This window comes from Eubalaena glacialis, chromosome 17, assembly GCF_028564815.1.
Source record: "Eubalaena glacialis isolate mEubGla1 chromosome 17, mEubGla1.1.hap2.+ XY, whole genome shotgun sequence".
Taxonomy (NCBI): Eukaryota; Metazoa; Chordata; class Mammalia; order Artiodactyla; family Balaenidae; genus Eubalaena; species Eubalaena glacialis.
Window position 1 is genome coordinate 60,345,333 of NC_083732.1, and position 16,529 is coordinate 60,361,861.

Below are 16,529 nucleotides of genomic sequence, written 5' to 3' on the forward strand. Positions count from 1 at the left end.
CTCATGGTTCTTTGTATTTCTTCAGGGTCAGTTGTTACTTCTTTTTCATTTCTAATTCTATTGATTTGAGTGTTCTCCCTTTTTTTCTTGATGAGTCTGGCTAGTGGTTTATCAGTTTTGTTTATCTTCTCAAACAACCAGCTTTTAGTTTTATTTATCTTTCCTATTCTTTCCTTCATTTCTTTTTCATTTATTTCTGATCTGATCTTTATGATTTCTTTCCTTCTGCTAACTTTGAGGGTTTTTTTGTTGTTCTTCTTCTTGTTTCTCTAATTGCTTTAAGTGTAAGGTTAGGTTGTTTATTTGAGGTTTTTCTTGTTTCTTTAGGTAGGATTGTATTGCTCTAAACTTCCCTCTTAGAACTGCTTTTGCTACATCCCATAGGTTTTGGGTTGTCATGTTTTCATTGTCATTTGTTTCTAGGTACTTTTTGATTTCCTCTTTGATTTCTTCAGTGATCTCTTGGTTATTTAGTAACGTATTGTTTAGCCTCCATGTGTTTGTGTTTTTTACGTTTTTTCCCCTGTAATTGATTTCTAATCTCATAGCTAGTGGGAAGCAGCCGCATAGCACAGGGAGATCAGCTTGGTGCTTTGTGACTACCTAGAGGGGTGGGATAGGGAGGGTGGGAGGGAGACGCAAGAGGGAAGAGATATGGGGATATATATATGTATAGCTGATTCACTTTGTTATACAGCAGAAACTAACACACCATTGTAAAGCAATTATACTCCAATAAAGATGTTAAAAAAAAAAAAGTGATTTGTTGTCTACCTTGGGCCTTGATAGAATACCAGAAACTGTCTGTCTATAGATGCAGGCAGGATTTGTGCCTAACTTTCTTCTGTATGCAATGCAGGAAATTAAACACTCAAGTTGCTAATGTTCTCTTTGATAGAATCTAAATTCTCACAATAGTTTATGACTGGAGGTTATCAGACTCAAGCTTCTTCATGTCAAACTAGATCTATAGTAGAAGCCAAGGGATCTGGACAAAAGTAGACAATATCTCTGGAGAAATATCTGGGGGATAAAGAACATGGAAGGTAAAATACCCACTGAGGTGCATATCTATTTCCAAACAAGCACAGAAAACATCAGCGGTTTAGATAGATTCTTTGGCAAGATGTTTGGCCTAATGTTTCCTCTCAGTGAGCTGTAATTACGTCTTTATATTGTTTAGTACAGGTTTTTAAAATTTACAAATATTTTGTAGCTGTTCTCAATAAAAGGAAATTGATCCCAATATAATTCTTTTTAAAGTTTCCATAACTTTATAGTGAAGAAAAAATGAATCAAAATCAAACAGATGGCTAATTAAGTACAGTTGCTATGGGGAATGGAATTCAAAGACTGATTTTCAGGAAACAGACCACTTAATGAACCAGCCCTCTGAGTGCACTATTATGCTTTACAGTTAATGGCAGTATTTTATATGATCCATCAGGATATTCCGTATGATACTGCTTCAGATTATCCCCAGAAACCAGTTGCCTCTCACCACCTTTATTGCTACCAAGCCACCATCATCTCTTACATGGATTGCTGTAATAGCCTCCTATTCTCTGCTTTTCCACCTTTTCTCTCTCATAGTCTCATCTCAACACGAGTGTAGAAGAGTGATTCTAAATATAGGCCAGATGAAGTCACTTCCCAAACCCTGTAATGGCTCCCATTTCACTTACAGACTAAAAGCCAAAGTCCCTACAATGACTGACTTAGTTTGGGTTCTCTAAAAGCAGAGCCTGAGAGGAGGATTCCTGTAAAAGTTATGTAATGAAGGGGTAATCCCAGGTGCAACCTGGGAGAGAGTGAAGCAGGATGGAGAAAGGGAAAGAGCAGAGAAACGATGTAGTCTTGGGCAAAGTCTACCTTGGCCTGATCCACAGCAATAGGGCTCTGGTGCACAAATGGATCACAGAGCTAGTCCCTCTTGAGGCAAGGAGATCAGCTTTTAAAATACTCATATCTAGCAATACATTGTGCATTGGCTGTGTGCAAGGGGGTGACCTCCCACCAGATGTGGCTCCTGTGTGCTGAGCACTCATAGCAGTGCATGGACCTGTTAAGGGGGCTATGAGCATGCCCCAAAGCATCTACTACAGTGACCCACAGGGCCCCACAGGTGTGGCAGCCAGTACCTCTCTGACCTCTTCATCTGTCACTGTCTATCTTTCCCCTCCACCCCAGCCACACTAGCTCCAGTGCTGGTTCTCAACTCATAGCTAGGGTTTTTCAGCTTACTCCCTCCCTTCCTACCTGAGGGCAGGAAGTTGGAGTTTTGAGGAGAGAACAAAAAGGTATAAAGTGGCTATTTAGATTGTGGGAAAGTGAACAATTAAAGAAACGTCCAAAAAATAAGAACCTTCTTGCACTGTTGAAAGTGTAAATAATGCAGCTATTTTGGATAGCTATTTGGCAGCATTAAACAAAACAGCTATTACATTCTTGGCAGTATACTCCACAGATCTTTTACACAGACACAGAAAGAGATATGGGCAAGAATCTGCATCTCTGTATTGTTTCCACATTAGAAATGTGGCCATGAATTGGGCAATGGGTAGATAAAATGTCAAAAACGCAGTCAGCAGTCAAAAGAATGCATGAGTTCTACATATATCACTAAGGCTAGATGTCTAAAACATACCTCTGAGTCTAAAGAGAAGAAGCAGAATGAGAAGTGTAATACAATTCAATTTCTATAAATTAAAACACACAAGAATACTGCATATTGTTCTTTGATACACAGGTATTAAAGTTGGCCTAACTGGGGGGAAAGAAAAGTCAGGATGGGAGATGGAGACAAATATTGAAAATAAAATATAAATAAGAGCTGGCATAAATCAATAACAGTTTGCAATAACTGTGGTTAATCCATTGCATATCCAAGGCCCTCCAAACAACAACAACAACAATAAAAACAAGACCAGATACAGAAGATAAAATACTTCAGTGTAGGTATTACTTATAGAAAGAAGAATAAGTTTATAATCAACTGCTGGAAATTTCAGAGATGGGATATCCTGCAAGTTTTCCAGTGAGCAAGGAAGGATGAACAGAAATTACTTCTACAGTATCCATTATTACTAATTTGTGATTTGTGAGAAGTCATTGATAATAAATTTGTTTGGTGTGTCATGTTTATTGTTCTAGTCTAGTCAACTTAGGGCTTTTTTTTTTTAAGGTTCATTGCAACTTTTACTCCTCTCCATATTTTTCACCATAAGGTTTGAGTATCTCAACAGAGACATCCACAATGGGTGTTTTGGGAATGCTAATCTTTAAGATTTGGGAAATATAGCTGTACAGTGTTCTCCCAGTTACCTTTGCCCTGTTCTTCCTTGTGTTCAGTGCAGGATTTCTCAAGAATTTCTACTGACATTTTTGACTGGATAACTCTTGTGTGTATATGGGGCATGGGGGTGGGCAGTGGCTATCTTGGACATTTTAGAATATTTAACAGCGTTCCTGGTCTCTACTCAGGGATGTACTCAGCGCCAGTATCACTACTCCCCTAGTTGTTACAACCAAAAATGTCTCCAGACGTTGCCAAATGTCTCCTGAGAGTTTAGCAGAGAGCTAAACCTAAGGTTGGATAATTCTATGAAATTGATCAGATTTATTGTGATAAATAAAAATCCTCCACAGACTGACTGCTCTCTACGGATACTCAGTGCACACCTGATCCCAAAGGAAACATGTATAAGAATGTACAAATAATAGAAATATATATCCTGAGTGTCTGTAGACACACTCCCAAAACATACTTTAATATTTAGATTTTTAGTTTGGGCCACATGAAATTCCGATATTCAACCGATATGGCAGTTTTGTATGGTTCTACCTACTAATTATCAAAATCTGCTGTTATGTTGTTTGTTTCCCCTACTAGAACTTATGTTCCCTGAGGGTTCTTTGGGGTATTCCTTACTTGCTACTAATATAGTGTCAAACACAGTGTGCGTTCTGTAAACATTGAACATAGCATGTATGGATATGTTAATTAATACACACAAATATAATTATACATGTAACTAGAGTTGTTATAGGGCTATAAGAAATTATTTAATAGCAGAACATGTCTCTTGCTCTATTGACTTGGAAAATTTTTGTACCTCCTCAAAATATTCTTCATATAATTTTAATCACCTCATGCATCTCTTAAGTCTATCTAACAGTTCCAGTACAGGCTTTGGAGTGAGATATTCCAAAGTTTGAATCCCAGAAGCATTACATAGCAGCTATATGATCTTGTCTGTAAATGTATATGACGATACTTACTTCAATGGATTGTTCTGAAGGTTAAATATAACAGCATATGCAAAGCACCCATCGCAGTATCAGCTCCCAGTTGACATTCAATACATGTGAGATTTTTGTTTTTCCCCATTTCCCCATTCCTACTGATGTAACTTCTTCCGATTTGCTTCTGTTTGTTGCTCTTTTTGTTTTTGATATTTCTTCTCTCTTGGATAACATTTTTCAGGAGGATTTATTCAAGTAAAGTAGGAGTTCTGGGGCTCTACTCTATTTGCCTTTTCATTTCTCCAGCTAAAAATAAATTTCCATCAGCTACACATACAGATGTTGTAAATTTAACTGCATTCTGTATTTGGTAGATGTACAGAATTTTATGATTTGCTTATTATGAGAATTTAACATAATGACCTCCCACTATAACCATACTTCTTAAAGTATTTAATATTGAATTTCATTTTCTTTAATCTTTACAAATAGGAAGGATAATTATATTGCAATTGTACATTTGTTAAAAGATATCATTAAATGCATTTAAACATTTTCCATTTAAGTTAAATTACACACTAAATACAGTAGCTTAAAAAATACTTACCTTTTCAGCTAAACATATTTTTCCTTCTAAGAAGCCTTAAAAACTAGATTGCACAAAGACATCCTGAAAAGATTTGAAAAGATTACACATGTTGTGCACAGACCAAATGTTGTCTTTCTAGATTTTTATTTTTAAAGGAAGCATTTATTTAACAACTGATTTGCAAAAGTGTTTCATTAGCTTTTTGGCTCCAAAATATATTGCATTCTTCCTTTGATATCAGTTTCTAATTTACCAGTAGTTTCAAAGTCTGCCGCTACCAAATACCTCCCTTTACAACCAGAAATATTTGCCAGGAATAGAGCCAAACTCACTTTATCAGTTTAAAAATATACTTCATATTTTGAGTAAGAGACCCATTAAAAATTGATTTGAAAACATGACATAATAAAAAGAATAAAATAACTGTCATTACCAAAAGTTAAAAAAAAAAACACTATTTTTTTAGAAAGAAGAACTCCAGAAGCCCACTCTAATTCTACTTGGTTTGTCTTGTTGTACAATTCTAGGGGATAACCCTGGCTTATTTATGTGCTCCAAGCTAACCATGCCCACCTTAGGGACAAATGTAAAAAGAAAGGAAGACGACTCCTCAGTAGGTAGCAGTGTACTGATACTTCTCTTGTGCACATAACCACGATGCATGTGTGCACACACACAAACACACACACACATCCTCCAACACAATTTTCCCAGCTTAGAAAAATTGAGTATGCCATCTTTCCCCTTTCTGACCTTTTTCCATCTCCTTCCACTTTCCACAATTTCCTCTTTTTTCCCCTTATTACCTTACTTATCATTATATTGTTATCTTCAACTTCCTCCCTCTGCTATGAGCCCCCGCCCCCCTCCAAGAAGGTGCCTTGTGAGAAGGCATCTTCAGGTCCCTCTTTCTTCATGAAGACTCAAGGATTTTCCTTGCTTTATTCATTCATTGATTTAATAGCCCTGGGTACATTCTAAATGGCAGGTACTGGAGAAAAAGAGATGAACAAACTTGGATTAGCCTCATCTGGCTCAAGTGAAACTAATTATGGATCCACAGTGGTCATGTTCTATATGTACTCTGTCCCATTTACTTCTCCGATAAACAAAGGTATTTTCCCTCATTTGAAGAATAAGGATACCATTTAACAGGAGTTCAACCATTTTCCCAGTGTCATCCACCTCGTAAGTAGAAGAGCTGAATTAACCCAAGTTTCTAACTCCAAAGTCAAAGGTCTTTCTGCTGAACTGCTGATTACTCTGGCCAGCTGCCTCTCCCAGTGAGTCCTCATTACACAGTGTGGCTGCTTATGTGACAGGTCATTAGACCTGTGTCCTAGCACTTTATCCATAGGGTGTGGGAGTGGTTGAAATTCTTGCTTCCATCAGAGGTAGGAAACATCAGTAATTTCCTCAATGACCGCATCTTAGGTGCAGATCTTCTCATACCTTCTGCTTCCTCCTCCTATTCAGGAGTTTTATCCACTTGAATTTTTGTAATCCCCCTCCTTCCTCACCTTCCACACAGAGAGTGAAGATGATCCTCAAGCACTTGGCATAAGGTGAGGAAAGTTCAACAGTGATTCTTTCTGGGTTTTGTTTTGTTTTGTTTCTATTTTTTGGCTGCGTGGCGCGGCTTGTGGGATCTTAGTTCCCCGACCAGGGATTGAACCTGTGCCCCCTGCAGTGGAGGCACAGTGTATTTAACCACAGTACCACCAGGGGAGTCCCGATAGTGATTGTTTTTGAATGTAATATAATATCAACTGATAATTCTAATTTTAGGTTCTCAAAATTGTATTTTATAACAAAGATAAACAGTGTAAATAAGGGATAAACTTATAAACAGAGACATACAAGTTTGGTCTCTAGTGATTTTTAAGGAGGAGGCATCCTTTGTTATTATTAAACAGGATTTTCTTATGCTTATTAGGAGTAAAGGGTAGAAATCTAGACCTCCTTTATGAAAAATTCCCATTTGACACCCCACAAAACCCTCTAAAAGCATCCCCATAGTCTGTAAACTCACTCTCCAAACTTCTAGTTCTCTTTACTATATGAGTGGAGTCCTCCAGAACCGTATCAACTGCCCTCAATACAAATTGTATGCTATTACTTTTTTTAAAATTAATTTTTATTGGAGTATAGTTGCTTTACAATGTTGTGTTAGTTTCTACTGTACAGCAAAGTGAATCAGCTATACATATACATATATCCCATCTTTTTTGGATTTCCTTCCCACTTAGGTCATTACAGAGCATTAAGTAGAGTTCCCTGTGCTATACAGTAGGTTCTCATTAGTTATCTATTTTATAATAGTATCAATAGTGTATATACGTCAATCCCAATCTCCCAATTCATCCCACCCCCCTCCTTTCCCCCTTGGTATCCATACATTTGTTCTATACATCTGTGTCTCTATTTCTGCAAATAAGATCATCTATACCATTTTTCTAGATTCCACATATATACGTTAATATGCGATATTTGTTTTTGTCTTTCTGACTTACTTCACTCTGTATGACAGTCTCTAGGTCCATCCACATCTCTACAAATGACCTAATTTCGTTCCTTTTTATGGCTGAGTAATATCCCACTGTATTTATGTACTACATCTTCTTTATCCATTCCTCTGTTGATGGACATGTAGGTTGCTTCCATGTCTTGGCTATTGTAAATAGTCCTGCAATGAATGCATGTGTCTTTTTGAATTATGGTTTTCTCTGGGTATATGCCCAGTAGTGAGATTGCTGTGTCATATGCTATCACTTTTTAGTTACTCTGTACACCTCAGTTTGCAAGAAAGTTTGGTTCAGTTTGGTTTTAATCAGAAGCAACTATAGTGCTTTCTGACAGCCTCCTTTGGCTGAAGTCCATTTTTATCTTTTGTTTGTTACCTTGATCTTAAGAGGTATGCAACTTGGCATAAAAGCAAAGTTTTGGAAAGAAAATAAGAGGCAGCTCAGCCAAAAAGTTTCATGATATATTCTTTATTTTTAACTTGATATTTATGATTAGAAATATATAAAGGCTTATTGTAAAAATAAATTAAAAAGAAGCTGAAAATACAGAAACATATAAAGAGAAAAGAAAAGTTCCCTTTATATCACTGAGATCACCTAATTCAAAACTTGGGTAAATGTCCTTTTAAACCTCTATGTATTTCATTGAAGTGGGAGAAAATGAACAGAAATGATAAAAGTAATTAAAACATATTGTCTAGTGGTATGTATCTGCCATAGCAAGGTAAAAGTATATTAGAAATTCTTGTCCTAGCATCTATTTAGACAAAAACTAAAAGTCTGATTTAATTACACTAATGGGCACACCAGGGGAATGCCAAGTTTGCCTAGATTTGAAGATGCTAGCAGAAGGAAGACAGTTATTTTTTCCACAACTAAGAATTCTTGACTCCTATTCTTCACCTAATCCTCAAATGTTATATCTTAAGGTGCCAACTTGGACCTCTTTTCTCTCCAACACCCTCAGTCTGAATGAGGGTTATCTTATCTATCTCCATGGCTTCCCATGTGTAACATAACCCCCAAAGAAACTTACAAAGTAGGAGAAGGGAACAAATAATACAATAAACACACTACAATGCAAAAGTCAGCTAGTACTATAAGAGAGGTAAAACAAAGTCAACTGTATGTTCCAAGGAGGGAGAGAACACATTCACTTTTTTCTTCTAAGAGAATAGACAAAGAGTATAGTGATGGTTGATACAAGAGTGTCTTTTGTACTGGGCCTAGGAGCATGGGCAGGATTGAGCCATGTGGCAAAGGAGGAAAGTATTCTAGGTTGAGAATTAAATAGTAAAAAGACATAAAGGGAGAAAAACTGCAAAGAATGTTCAGGGAACATGTTTTTGTTTTCCTGGAACACAGGTCACACACAAAAGTACTACGAGATAAGAATAGGGATATAGAGATGATATTGTAAAGTACCTTGAATTCCAAACTAAAACATCTCTAGTCTCCTTTGGTAGGAAATATGGAGCCTTAGAATATTTCTGAAGAATGTGTAACAAGATCAGGACTGTACCTTAAAAAATTAAATAGCACCATCCTTAAAGGGCCCAAAATAGCAATACCATTGACCCTTGAACAACTACAAGGTTAATCCGAGTATAGTTTACATTTGGCCCTCTTATCTGCAGTTCCTCTGCATCCTCAGATTCAACCAACCACTGATGGTGTCTTGTAGTACTGTAATATTTACTATTGAAAAATACCCCCTTATAACTGGACTTGTGAAGTTCAAACCCAGGTTGTTTAAGGGTCAACTGTACAAGGAGGATTTTATTCTAGGAGCATAGCCATAGGATAGAGAAACCATTGGTTGACTATGAAGAGATAAGAGATAGAAAGGGAGAATCTAAACTTTTAAGCCTTGGTGACTGAATGGTTGATACTATGGCAATACTCGAAATGACAAAGTGAAGAGGAAGCCACTTTCTTTTTTTCTTTTTTTTTAATGCCTCCCCCTTTCCCTTTTGGTAGCCATACGTTTGTTTTCTACATCTGTGAGTCTATTTCTGTTTTGTAATAATCTAAAAAACTTATACAAGTGAACTTATTTGATTCCACATATAAGTGATATCATATGATATTTGTCTTTGTCTGACTTACTTCACTTAGTATGATAATGTCCAAGTCCAGCCATGTTGCTGCAAATGGCATTACTTCATTCTTTTTTATGGCTGAGTAATATTCCATAGTAGATATATTCCACATCTTTATCCATTCATCTGTTGATGGATATTTAGGTTGCTTGCATGTCTTGGCTATTGTAAATAGTGCTGCTGTGAACATTGGAGTACATGTACCTTTTCAAATTAGAGTTCTCATCTTTTTCAGTTATATGCCCAGGAGTGGGATTGCTGGATCATATGGTAACTCTATTTTTAGTTTTTTAAGGAACATCCTTACTGTTCTTCTTAGTGGCTGCACCAATTTACATCCCCACCAACAGTGTAGGAGGGTTCCTTTTTCTCCACTGATGGCCATTCTGACCAGAGTGAGGTGATACCTCATTATAGTTTTGATTTGCATTTCTCTAATAATTAGCAATGTTGAGCATCTTTTCATGTGCCTATTGGCCACCTGTATCTCTTCTTTGGAGAAATGTCTATTTAGGTCTTCTGCCCATTTTTTGATTGGGTTATTTGTTTGTTTTTTGATACTGAGCTATATAAGCTGTTTGTATATCTTGGAAATTAATCCCTTGTCAGTCACATCATTTACAAATATTTTCTCCCATTCCATAGGTTGTCTTTTCATTTTGTTTATGGTTTCCTTTGCTGTGCAAAACTTTCAAGTTTAATTAGGTCCCATTTGTCTATTTTTGCTTTTATTTCCATTACTCTAGGAGACAGATCCAAAAAATGTTGCTGCAATTTGTGTCAGAGAGTGTTCTGCCTATGTTTTCCTCTAGGAGTCTTATAACATCCGGTCTTACATTTAGGTCTTTAATCCATTTTGAGTTTATTTTTGTACATAGTGTTAGAGAATGTTTTAATTTCATTCTTTTACATGTAGCTGTCCAGTTTTCTCAGCACCACTTATTGAAGAAACTGTCTTTTCTCCATTATATATTCTTGCTTCCTTTGTCCAAAATTAATTGAGCAGAGGTGTGTTGATTTTTTTCTGGGCTCTCTATTCTGTTCCATTGATCCATATGTCTGTTTTTGTGCCAATACCATGCTGTTTTGATTACTGTAGCTTTGTAGTAATTGTCTGAAGTCTGGGAGGGTTATGCGTCTAGCTTTGTTCTTTTTCCTCAGAATTGCCTTGACAATTCTGGGTCTTTTGTGGTTCAATATAAATTTTAGGATTATTTGTTCTAGTTCTGTGAAAAACGTCATGGGTAATTTGATAAGGATTAGGTTAAATCTGTAGATTGCAGAAGCCACTTTCTTGGGTACAGTGGAAGACTACTTTGAGTTACATTGACTTTATGGTGCCCATAAACATTCTAGATGGAGATGTAATATTTGGAATCATCAATATAGCTAATTACTCTGGAATAAATTAGATCTCTGAGGCAGGGAGTACATAAACAGATAAAGACAATAAGGGCAGAGTCTTGAACAAAACAGATGACAGAGAGCATTCCATCAAGGCTGCAGAGCTACATGATCCATTCAGCAGTCACTAGTCAAAATGGATTCTGAACACTTGAAATGTGACTAGTCCAAACTATGTACTGTAAAATAGATACCAGGTTTCCAAGAGTATGAAAAAAAATGGCTTTTAGGGGAAGGGGCTTATCTTCCATCCAGTGTTACATAGCATGTAAAAAAACTATCTCTAGCCAAGCAGAAAACAAGACAAACCAAAAAAAGTAAAAGAAAAAACTTTTTAACCACCCATATTTGTTTACCTGGGTGGTGACATGTTGGAGAAGGGGAAAAAATATTCTCTAACTAGAAGGGATAAATCAGCTTTCTGAGAGCCACTCCTCTCCCAACAACACATATAGCACATATATAATTGGAGTTCAATAAATATTTAAGTGGATGAATGAACATTAATAAATAATTCAGGTTCCTGGGATAGAACAGATGCCATGCTCAAATAGGAAACTGAAGAGAGTTTAATAAAATAACTATTTATAAATATGCTAGTGGGGTAAAAAAAAAACAAACAAACAAGGAATGACAACATTGGGGAGCTATTGCCACCCCCAGGGCTGAAGAGACAGGGGGAAGAAGCAGTTACTGAAATTCAGGACATGTGTAGTGGATTCCCTTATAGGAGTTGTGACCCAAGTTGGAAAGACACAGCCAAATGAAGATGCCCTCAAAGGAGGGGGCCAGTGGAGTAATTAATCTGATTTCTCTTTCCACTAGCCTGTTGATCTTCTGCCAGTGCCTCCCACTGGCTGAAACCAACCCAAAACCAGATGGCAAGGGAGCCTCCTTGATGCAGTCCTCCCAGGCCAACCTCCACAGGGTCAAGTGGAGAGTAGATCTAGAGAGACAATCTCAACTTATCCAGCACAAAGTCTTAGAGATTTTATTATTATTATCTTCAATCTATCTAGAGATACTTTTCTTTTTTACTGAGGAATGTTCATCATCTTGTCCCCATCATCATTCAAATGGTGAGAAAAATAAAAATTAAGCACCTAGACAGTGTTGTAGGAATACAATCATAAGCAAAAAGACTTATGCTAATTCCCCATCCTAGATGAGCAGATAGTTTTAGTGGGGGAAGAGAAACATCCCAGAACTCCATAGATCTCCCTTTGTAGAGAGAAAATCATAAACTTTAGAATCAAACCAAAACATTGTTTTGGTGACTAACTTATTTTCACTGAGCCTCAGTTTCATCTAATAAAAGGGAATTGTGATGCCTATTTTTTAGGGTTAATGTGTAATTTAAAGACCATGTATGCACCACACTATATAGGTTCTAGCACACAGTAATTAATTATAACTTTAGAAACGGCAGTATCTTCTTTACTCAGTTTACCAATTCAAATGCTAATCTCTTCTGGAATCACCCTCACAAACAAACCCAGAAATAATGTTTTACCAGCTATCTGGGTTTCCCTTAGGCCTGTCAATTTGACGCATAAAATTAACCATCACAGACTGCAAAGCACCGAACAAAAACATTTGACGTTTGTAAAAACTGTAACTGCAGCTCTCTCTTCCCTTAACATCTCACTTCTTTTCCATTTTATTGTACCTAACATGGAACAGGTGGTTGGTGGCAAGCGTAGCTCCATGTTCCCAGAGGACCCAGGAAGTGGAGAATTCCTATTCTGAGGGTGTGGGTTGTTCCCGATCACTGCATAATCTGCACAGGGAGGGCCAGAAATGTGTCCACATGGAGTGAGGTCATGGAGGCAACTAGTTCTTCCTCTGTTCACTGGACCCCCTCCTGAAATTTTCTACTATTGGGTTACTTATTGAACTTATTAAACGAATTGCATGTAGAATCACAGACTAAGGCCTTCTGGGTAATAAGCAAATAATCGTCTCATTTTTTATTAGTGGTGTATGACCTTGTTTATGAGACTTCATGCTAGATGCCACAAGAAAATTTAAGTTGAAGAATCAGTACAACTATGATAAAAAAATGAAAAACTTCAAATTGTGGGGCAAAAAGAAAAAAAAAGAAGCAAACTCAGCTACAATGCATAATAAGGTTATTTTGATGACCCAAACACCAGGTTGTTTTTTAACACACTGAAGAATAAACAGATGCTTTATTTTATTACAATAATTATAAAATAGAAATTTTTCTACACCGATATTTTCAAAAAGAAACCTAAGGCTGCTAAATATATCTTTTTAAAGATATTTGATTAGGTGTTAGAGCTACTTATAAGATGCCAGGTCTGTAATCCTCTTGGTTTTCATTGGTCTTCCAGCTATAAACAGTGGGTTCCTCCCCATTAAATTTAACCTTAATAAAATGTCTCACAAATGAAATCAAATTTTCAAAAATTTTCGGAAATGCCTGTTAGGAATTACCTACTGATTTGCAATACCCAGCACACTCAATTCCTGCACATCCTTTTGTACTAAAGCATTCAGACCTCCTTCTGTAGAAAGTGGGTTTTGTATTTTTACCTCCTCTAGGCCTCTGTGAAACGGATTATAAGTATAGCAGGAGTTTATATTCACTGTGAACTGATGACTAACAAGGCTCAGGCTATGTTTGCTGAATATCCATAGAAGTCAGGCAGCATACCTAAAGAAAATAAAAGTGCAGCTTCAATCATTTGGCAACATTCTTTATGCATTTGTTAATTCACCATTCATTCATTCAACACTAATTTTTTTCACGTACAAGAGCAAAGTATTAAATTAGATAGTATAGTGAAAAGAAAAGTTATATGACATGGTACCTGCTTTTAAGAAGTTCATGTTTCTGCTAGGATAATTGTGCATGACCAAACCTTCAACTAGGTGATAGTTCGAGAGGTGTTACAGAGATCCCATTAAATTTTTTTAAAAGGTTTGTATATGGGGGTAATGTCACCTGCAACATGCAATCAACTTCAGGGATTGAGGAAATGAGGCTCAGAATTGTCAGGTTCATTAAGTGTCCTTGGATATCAGCACATCCATCTTTCCTTGCAAATTGTGTCTCAGATTATTTGCCTTACATACACAGAAATGAATTATCAGGAAACTATCCACAATCACAAATAAATTTTTTCTTATATGTGTTGTGTAGTGTGACCCTACCATGTGTTATTGCATTATATGTGTCAATATTGTGTTCCAAGGCCATGGGCATGCAGATGACATATTCTTTTCCATTCCTTCTATATCTAATATTCAATATCTTTTGCACAAATGTATGGTCAGGCCACTCAACATGGCTGTTCTCTTGCTCTCTGTAATCCCTCGCCCGACCAGTGCCTGCTTCACCTAAGCCCTACGCACATGACTGACCTGCCTACGTACTTGCCCCAGGCCCCAGCTGGTGATTGTTCTCATCAAAGGGGCCGGGAGGGGTGTGCCCCTCTGCTGGTTTCCCTGGTAACTAATGAGCCCACCTGATGTCAATTCCCCTATAACTGGTAGTCTCCCTTTTCCCAGAGTGAAGACTGCCACCATGGCCTGCATCCCCAGGACCTTGCTTCAGACGTGTAAATTCTCCCATCCATTAAACCATTGATGTCTCTGTCGCTCACTCTGGGCTCTTTCTTCAGTCTTGAAACTGAGCAAGCACAGGCCTCGTAGGCCTACGGGGCACAGCCCAACAACAAATAACACCATGTAACTTTTCCCTTGTCAGGAATGTATAAGAACAGAATGCTTTGTTCTCTTATGCTATAGTGTTGACTGTTAAACAACAATGCTGTTTTTACAGAGTATAGCAAACATGGAGGCAATTTAGAGAAGATATTTTCCTCCTACTAATCTCAGAAGGGGCCAGTCAAGGTCTCTGTCCATACTGCAGCCAGACAGACTTTTATAAAAAGCAAAATTCACCTTGCTACATCTCTGCATAGTATCTGTCAACAGCGTCCAATCACTATTAGAATAAAAATCAAATTCTTTTAACATGGTCATAAGGCCCAACAGGCTCTGGTCCCTTCCTGCCTCTCCAGCTTCAGATTCCCCTTTGCCTCCTTCTCCAAGGTCCAGCCGCTCTGAACTTCCTCCATTCTTTATGCTTCCAGATTCTGGAGCTGGACTGCCTATGTTTCGGTTCTCATTTGGCCACTTACTTAGCTCTCACTTAGCTCTGTGATCTTAGACAAGGTACTTAATATATCTGTGCCTCAGTTACTCATCCGTAAAATGGAAGTAAGAATGGTACCCACCTGACATTTTTGTTATTATGAGGATCAAATAATATATATGAAAATATCAATTTGTGCTTGTCACACAGATAGAGCTATATATAAGAGGATTCCTATTATTTGCTGTTCTTGCCTAAGTGCCTTAATACATGATTTTGTCTCTGTAATGATCCTTTCCTTTAGCTAAAGTACATTTATTCATTTTATATCAGCTTAAATGTTCTGTGTCTAGAAAACATTTCCTTTCATTTAAGTTAGATCAGGACTCCCTGTTATATATAATTTTCTAGTACCCTGTATATCCTTAGAAGCACTTACCATGATAATGATTAGACAATTAATTATTAATTCTTTTAATTTTTTTGCTTGAATCCATCTCCACTGCTCCAAGGATAGAAACCCAGTCCATCATGCTTACCACTTTGTAACCCCTCCACTCTCTCACTCCCAACATACGAGCAACTCTCAATAGCTCAGTTGATGAATTTCACTTGCTTTCTCTTTTTCCTCCTGTCCTCCTTTCAGAATTGATAGAAACAAGGAATGATGTGGCTAGCACGGAGGCATCAGGAGCCCTCAGGACACTTCTGTGCTCTGAAATGCACCCTGCACTGCAGCATTATGAAAGGAAAAATGAAACAGTTTGGAGAGATGGATAATAACAAACTGGGGAACAAGTTAGAAGGTAAGAAAGGATGCACATTTCTCATAAATGAAAGAATAATTATCTCAGTGGTATTCCTGAAATTGCGGCAAGTGAGCCAGTCATAAATAGCAGAAGGTACAAATGGAAACTCCTACCAAGACATCTCATATCCAACCATAGCTCTGCTCCTGGACGACAGCAAAACAGAGTCCAACTGACAAAGTATCCAAGAAACTCTTTCATAGTTTTCCCACATCTCTATAAGAACTCAAGAGCATTAGTCTTTCATCAGGAACATTTTTGTTCAATCCATTTCCTCATGTTCAACTCCTGAATGGTCTTCTCATTTATGTTTTACCTTTCCCTCACTTTCTTCTTCAAGACCAAAATCAATTCTGGTGAACTACACAAAATATATATTAGGCTATATGCTCACTCTCTCTTTCTAAAAAATGCATCTGTGTACCTGTGAATAGCTTTCTATTATTTCCATATATATTTCTTTTTTTTCTTTCCCTTTCCAATGTTTAACTGTTAAACCCAGAATGACTCCATTTATTTCCCTTTCTGATGCTTCAACCTTTCTGCACTCTCCAGTGCTAGCCAGAAGATGTCAGTCTTACAACTCAAATCAATTCTTTGTCCCTCTCCTAAATAGCCGAAAAACAAGTCAACTTCAGATACCAAGGCAAAAACCCTTGAAATGCCCTAAAAATCCAAATAACAGACATGCAAGTCTATGCACTAGGATATGCTTTATGGCACTTAAAT

The 16,529-nt window shown here is 37.2% G+C and overlaps 1 long non-coding RNA gene across 1 annotated transcript in view; it reads left to right on the plus strand.

Annotated features, from left to right (window-relative positions):
* Window positions 1-15,755, plus strand: part of LOC133077454 (uncharacterized) — a 211,154-nt gene extending 195,399 nt beyond the window's left edge. Inside the window, exon 3 of the long non-coding RNA XR_009697720.1 lies at window positions 15,638-15,755. This is a non-coding gene — a long non-coding RNA (uncharacterized LOC133077454). The remainder of the gene's footprint in view (window positions 1-15,637) is intronic.
* The last annotated feature ends 774 nt before the right edge of the window (window positions 15,756-16,529 follow it).